The following is an 8072-nucleotide window of genomic DNA, read 5'->3' on the forward strand; positions in this document are numbered from 1 at the left end:
ATAGATTTTAGAATATATAGAATATAATATATACATATATTGGAGCCTGTTCAATATACGTTATGAGTACAGGAGATATAAAGGTTCCCCCCTCCCTCTATCCTCCAAAGGAGTGCATAGTTAATTGCTCTTTCCTTTTTCCTTTTTGTAGGATATTAAGCGTGTGGTCCCTAAGGCAATATTAAATTCCCCGACATGATATCCCTCTGACCACGGCGTCTATACATCTTTCTCACTGTGGGCATAATGGATCCTCTCTCTTTGGAACGCTACGTGAGATCATTCGGGGAATTCTTAATATAAAAAAGAAGAAATATACCAGATCTACGTTTGGTTCAAATTAAAGGAAAACTGTTTATTAAAGATGGGGGAAAAATGTGATTGTCAATTTTACGAACCAATGAAACTTAATGCTTGTATAATAGAGTTTCAGGTGATTGAATAGAGAGGATATAATCTTTTATATTATATACATACATATTATAATAAAGTAAATGAAGATAAAACAAAATAACTGTTAGCCGAAAAATGGACCCTAGCGACATGGTACACTATCTTAGATAGTAGACAGTTTGAAGTACCTCGGCTCTACAATCAATAAATGATCAACGTACTGAGATAGAACATAGTATAATAAGCCCGATCTCAGAGCCTTTTTTCTCTTTTTCTTTCTGTTAAGAATACTGAAATCCCGAAAAATCTCTAAAAATTGTAAGCTAATGGTTTACAAGCGAGATTTGGTCTGTAACAGGTACCCTAGAAAATATAATCGAAAGATTTGAACTGAAAATCGTTCGTAAAATTACAGGAGCTATCTTAAATCAGGTCCTTAAAGCATGGAGTAGAAGAACTACCTGCAGAGACTGGTCAGTTAATATCTCATGATATGAAGACAAGCAGGTTAACATGGGCTGGGAGCAATCCATCAGGACGCCTTTACACAACAATGAATGCCAGTATAGTTGACAAGAGACCACATGGGAGTCCTAAAACCAGATGGATAGACGAAATCCACAAAGATAAGGTGTAGAGAGAGAGAAGGCTGGTTCGGGTAACTAAAGATCTACAAATCGCCTCCTTGCACAACCGCTGCTCCAGTAGCGGTTCCTTAAAAAGTACTGAATCCCTGACCCTTCATTGGTTGTAGCGGTACAGACTTAATAAAAATTAATATATATGATTTTTTTCTAAGGTTCTAACAGTGTTGTAAACATATCACCGCACATTTTGGATCTCTTTCGTCAATATATATTTTTACACACTTTCGTGAAATTGTGTTATAAATATTTTTTTTTAACACTAAGACTCGATTATTTACTTTTTCTCAAAGTTATAATTATTTATACATGAAATTTGTATAGGAGTTAGGTACAAACAAAAGCCACCATTTAAGACCCCGAACTATACAGAAAATATTGATAATATATTTTATTTGTAATATTCAGATGTGTTTACTATTAACACTGACCGCTAGATGTAGCTATTTTGTTGGACAACATTATTAATTTTTCTTACTAAAACTTCATTTTATTATTTATTATTTATGTTTCAGATGGAGGTTTGCGCTACCGCCCTGACGGATATCATCCACGCGGTTCTCAATGGAGCTGATGGATGCCTCTTCACCTTTGGTCACTCTAAGCTAGGTTAGTATTTATATTTTTATTATTATTATAGTTATTAGACTTACCCTATCAATGTGAAAGTGGACGAAAACATTGCCAGACAAACAGAAAGGGTGATATGTATTGACCTTTTAACAATTCTGGATGTTATTAAGGTTTTTCGCTATCTGTCCCGATACCTGGTCGGGGTGGAATATCTTTTTGAGGAACCTTTTACTGCGTCCCTGGATATGTACACATCTATGTTTAGTTTGCCACATGGGTCCCTTATTATATTACTAACTCTTAAGTGTTACAACAAAAACGACAGTTTTTGACGAAGGATCAGAAGTCAATTGAGCAGGTGGAGGTCCTTCCTGGACATGTCGAACTTCCCCACCCCCTATCGGGCCTAGGGAGGGAGACGCCTACCTAGGGAGTGTTCAGTCGCCTATAGCCAATGAGGAATTAGATTTAAAAATAAGGTAACGCCCCAAAAGGGAATTGGGAGAAAAGGGACAGGACAACTAGACCAGGAAAAAGGGTATTGAAGAGGAAGACTTTACAAGAGAGGACCAGACTTGAGAGAGTAGAGAAGTACACGAAACACAGACAGAGACAGAAGCAAGAGAGGGCAAGATGCACTTCGGCCAGACGAAGTCCTAAGAACGGCTATGAGACCTGGGCGCCATCCCTTATGAACAAGATGACACTCACCTTACTACACGCACCACCCAAATCAACCAACTCAGCAGATATATATTAGGTAATAATGTGATAATCTATATTTTATGGCAAACTATTTATCTGAATCATTTTAATCATAGCAATAAATTCTAAATAAATACTTAGTCTCTTTATGTAGTTTATATAACCCATTACCACCCCTTATTATGTTATATAATTAATGATAACAATATAAAGGTAAATATTGTATATATATTATATTTTATAAATATAAAGGTATTTAATTGATAAACACACAAATAGCCTTTGGAAAAGAATCCAATTATAATAACAGTTTTATAGGACTCAATAAATTAATTAATTAAATTATTTTTGGATAATTGCCTTCAGCGATCATCCTGGCATCCCGAAGAGTACATAGCAAGGGCTATCCTTTTAGATGTTTACTCCAGCAACAATTAAAGTTCAAACATATTATTATAATTATTTACCCTATCAATGTGGTTTATGGCGCCATCTTTTCCACTTTTCGCTTCTCTAACTCGGTTTTTAGCATCAAGATACAATTTTGAATTATAGCCCATTACAAAGAGGATGAAATAATGATAATAACCATCACCCAGAGAAACAAACAAACAAATTCGGAAATATACATAACAAATAAAATAAAAACTTAGATCGAAGCATGAATAAATAGTTTTTGTTTATTTGCTGGCCTCCCCCGCTCCACCTACCATCTTCTTCTCATATATTCTACGGTCAACCATTAATATCTCATTTTATTTTTATATTCCTCTGAAGTACAGTTGTTATCTCGTTCTCTTTTTCAGCTGTAATGAAGGCCTCAAATTCAGGTCTAAACGTCGGCCAAATAAGTTTTGATCATTTGTGTACCTTTGTTGACCGCACCCTCGACTATCCTCATGTTAAGAAGTTTCATTTCAATTATATAAAATATGTCGAAGCTTTGCTAAGACACGTATTGGGTCAAATTTACTTAGTCCAATTTGTGGAGAAAAATTTAATATTTAGTAACAATCCTCTTTAGATTCCTAAAGAACAGAAAGTTTGTTCGGCCATTATTTTAGCATTTACCTGCAAGAGTAAAGTGAACTGCTCTATATAAGCGAATCACTGGCATCCACTCTTCCACCTTCACAACTTCAAGTTTTGAACGATCGCGTATCAAAATTATCTGGGTAATCAATTAGGATTTATCTAAAATCCATATTTACTTTCACTGTCACATACTTTCTCATTATCCGTTCTTATTTCTCCGACAGATTATTTCAAATAAATCACAACAGCGCTTATCCCTATTCCGTCAGTCTGCTGGTGTACCTCATGGTAGTATCCTTGGTCCTATCCTTTATACAGTTTTCACAGCTGACATCCCAACCCATCCTAACACCATCCTCACCACCTATGCCGATGATACATACCTATTGTCAGGGAACAATGATCCTCCCATTATATCCCAAACTCCCCAATCCCACATCACCACCCTTGAAGAATGGTGCCAAAATTGGAGGATTAAAATTGATTCCAATAAATCCCACCAAATCATATTTACCCTTCATCGCAAACCAATGACCTCTTGTCCAACAGTATCCTTTAATAATACCCCACTTATTCCTCTCGAACAGATCCGTTACATAGGACTACATCTCGAGAAATGACTGACATGGAATCCTCATACAAGACTGAAAAGACAAGAAAATGCTCGTCGATTCCGACTATTACAGCATTTACTAGACAAACGGTCTAAATTGCCAATCCATTACAAAGACTGATCTACATGACTATTATAAGGCCTATCTGGACATACGGAGTTGAGCTTTGGGGCTCCACTAAACCATCAAATTCCTCCCGAATCCAATCCTTACAGTCCAAAATCCTTCGTAAATTCATTAACGCTCCTTACTTTGACACAAATCAAGTCATCCATCATGACCTCAATATCCCATTTTGCCGATTTGGCCAAAACCAGATACCATTCCTTCCATGGAAAACTTCCCAACCACCCAAATCCACTTGTTTCTAACCTGGCTTATCCTTTATTACCTAATAATCCTCCTAGGCGTCTGAAAAGAAGATGGCCTCGGGATCTTCTCTTCTAGAAATGTTATTCGAGTTCTATCAATGGGTAGATTCTCCACATGTTTGTGTATATCACTATCTCACCTACAGCAAATTTACTTGTTGCATATCTGTTATACAGTTGTAAATAACAATAAATAAATGATTAAAAAAAAAAAAAATTTTGCTGTCATTCCGAATGACCTTCATACAAAACTTAGGTTGTGCCAGATGTACTCAAACACTTAATTTCAAAACATATGGTAGCGGGGCTCGAAGTAGCTCATATAGGTTAAGCATTTTAAGATAGATGTCATTAGTGACAATAGTTCGGATTAGATATGTTCTCCTTCGACATGTGCTGCCCCGACCAAGGATACACCACGGACATCGACATCAAATCACCATCCAGTAAGTTCGTGAGAAAGAGGAGTACCAATGTGAGCCGGCCCAAATCCACCCCATGCGGCCTCGACGCCACAGGTACGGTCCCAGACTATATCAGCTTTCTGCCGATTTAGTTGGATTCTCCTAACAATTTTAACCTATACTAATATTTTTATTTTATTTTTTATTTTTTGTACTTGGCAACTATCGCTCCTCCAAACAAGGCGGGAACAATTGCTTCTTGACCAGTCTATACGTCAATAAGTGGATAGGTTATTATTATATGGGCGACAGGCCTTGGAGGTCTAAGCCCTCCCACGATTTACTTTCTAATAAATCGCGCGTTTCTTGACGGGAAGTGGATAGGTTAGTTTGTAAAATATTAACCACCTTTCTAGAGGGAAAATTTCTTTCCTTGCACGCTTAATTCTATCTCGCTTTAGTGTTTAGGATATAATATAAGATATTTTTCGGCAGCAATTTTTACCAAGATTACTTCTTCTAACTTATAAATTTCAATATTCAATACATCTTTAATGTGTACGCCGACATTACTTACGGATCCTTTTACTTTTTTTCGACCTTGAAACTCTACTCAGTACTTGACAGTCTTCAGTATTAGATATTGAATATTAGAATATAAATATTACAGATAAATATACATATTACAAAATAAAAATATTAGATTTTAAATATTTATGGCATCATTGGACTCTATAACCAGAACAAACTATATAAATGATCCTTGATGTACCCTTTGGATATAAATCCGAAGATTCTCCTGAATTTATTGGATCGACACGATTGGACTGTTTCCACTAGTACCCTTTAAATCATTTTCAAATAAGTATTTTTCTTGTTTATTTAGTATTATGTTCTTACACCCATTCCCCTCTTGAATGTCCCCCTAGAGAGGAAATTCTCTGTTGAATGTAATTCATTTTCAAAATGTTCGTAAAGTCTGTTCAAGCAGTAATTTTGGCTACCTATTTTGAAGTAAAAAATTACCTTTAATTTTGTTTTAATTTCCATTGTGTCCTACATTTTAATATTTTTATTTAATTGGATGCTTTATCGTAAATTGTAAACTTATCAGATTCCCTGATAATAGCCTTATTAACTTAAATCTGATACAAATTATAATTAACAAGGATGATTTTTTTATTTTCTCACAATAATTATGAATGCATAATAATAAATGAATAAAATTTGTATGTAAAAAAAAAAAAAGATCTATTTTCAATTATTATGAACACACAAATAATGGGAAAAAATGTCCGTCTGTGGAAGCCTATGTATAATTTAAATACATAAAAATAAAAAAAATTGTATTCTTAAATTAGTTCTATGTTAAAAAGAAAATGCTTTTAACAAGCCAATAATTTAAAAACAACATAAAATGGTATTTATGCTAAAAGAAACATAACAATATCAAACTGTGGCACGGCATTGCTCCCTCACATGTTAACCAACTCAGCTCCTTTAAGTGTTGCCCGTCGTACATAAAAACTTTTTTTAGACTTCTTTTTAAAAACGAACTTTACCCTACGTCGTAAACCTACTGACTGCCCTACAGTCTCCTTTAATAATGTTACTCTTACCCCTGTTGAACAGATCCGCTACCTTGGACTACATCTGGACAAACGACTAACCTGGAATCATCACACAAGACTAAAAAGACAGGAAACTGCACGTCGATTTCGACTATTACAGCACTTACTAGACAAACAGTCCAAACTTCCAACTCATTACAAAAGACTGATTTACATGAAAATGATAAGGCCTATCTGAACAAACGGCGTTGAGCTCTGGGGCTCCACTAAACCTTGGAATTCCTCTCGTATCCAATCCTCACAATCCAAAATCCTTCGTAAAATCCAAAATACTCCCTACTTTGTAACAAATAAAATCATCCACAAAGACCTTAATGTTCCATTTGTAACCGAACCAGATATCAACCCTTCCATTACAAATTCCCTAACCACTCAAACCCATTAGTTTCTAATCTTGCTTCCTCTTTTATTCTAGACAATCCTCCGACGCGTCTGAAAAGAAGATAGCCTCGAGACCTTATATTGTAAAAATATTTTTACCTCTCGCCATTATGATTTCCTCAAAATTACTTGATGTATTTATGTACAGTTGTAAATATCAATAAATAAATTAAAAAAAAAAAAAAACGAACTTGATACAATAAACTGATTCTTATTAAAGCAAATGTTGATTTGGCGATCAGCGAGCGGAAGTCAACCGCCGTAATCTAATTAAAGCAGTGGTCAAAACCTACACTAATATAAGAATAGTAATAACTATTACTAATGGAAGTTGGTTATTATATAATAAAATAAAGTAAAAATAACAGATGGTGATTAGGATCGGAGACCAGCCTGCTGGTCGAGGTGCGGCCGGGAGACGAGGTACCGCAGCCCGACACGAAGCTCTGGAAGGAGTGCGGAAGGTGCCCGATCAAGCCCAACTCCTGCCACGTCTGCGGCCAAGAGTTCTTCCAAGAAGGTACCAGCACTAAGGTTATCTTCGTCGTAGCCGAAGATTCTCCGGAGGTACAATGCGCCCTCTTCTTCAACGGCCTCAAGAAGAAGACCTACTTAATTCTCTGCTTCTCGCTCCTCTTCGTAATCACCCTGGAGACGTGGCTCTTTTATTTTTGAACAAATAAACTATCATTAAAATTATTTGTTGCTTATTCTCTTCTTTTTAATTTCTTAATCTCTTAAGTCTTGCCAGGAATGAAAAGATTACTTATTACCAAAAAGGAGGGTATTATGTTCCGGGGTGTCTCATAACCTGCTAGTCTTGGAGGAAAGATTGTGAAGCCAAATATCCTGCCTTATGTGCCTCTCAGGGGCGTGGGGACATTAAAAGCCTATCATTGGCTGCCTTTTGTTTTTGTTTAGTTTACAAAGCTGGACATTCCTATTAACCTCAACGTAAGCCTTCCTCTCGTGGGCGTGGTCTTTTTGGCTTCACTTTTGCTTTGAAGGAGAGCAGGGTGGCATAACCTTGCTCTGCTTCAAAGTAGTTCTGGTCTGAAACCATTCTTTTAAGCCAACTGCTCAACCCACATTATGTTATTCGACGAGAGTCCTGAAATGTTGTGAATCTATTTGAGCTGCAAACACCGAAATAAAAAATTGGATTAAATGAGTTACGTTTATCAGTTTTTTTACTATTTTTTGAGTGAACTACTCTTTCTATGTTCAGTTCTAACTAATAACAAGATACTACAGGGAAGTACCAAGCCCAGCAGACCTTCCTCCACTCCCACACCACTGGACAAAAACTGACAGAAAGACA

The 8072-nt window shown here is 36.0% G+C and overlaps 1 long non-coding RNA gene across 1 annotated transcript; it reads left to right on the forward strand.

Moving 5' to 3' along the window:
* Nucleotides 1-4612: 4612 nt before the first annotated feature.
* LOC106690211 (uncharacterized) lies at nucleotides 4613-7450 on the forward strand. Its single transcript, XR_001344558.1, has 2 exons — nucleotides 4613-4853; nucleotides 7120-7450. It is a non-coding gene; the product is annotated as an uncharacterized lncRNA (long non-coding RNA).
* The last annotated feature ends 622 nt before the right edge of the window (nucleotides 7451-8072 follow it).

Source organism: Halyomorpha halys, unplaced genomic scaffold (genome assembly GCF_000696795.3).
Source record: "Halyomorpha halys isolate HHAL.00 unplaced genomic scaffold, Hhal_1.1 Scaffold1615.1, whole genome shotgun sequence".
NCBI classification, from domain to species: Eukaryota; Metazoa; Arthropoda; class Insecta; order Hemiptera; family Pentatomidae; genus Halyomorpha; species Halyomorpha halys.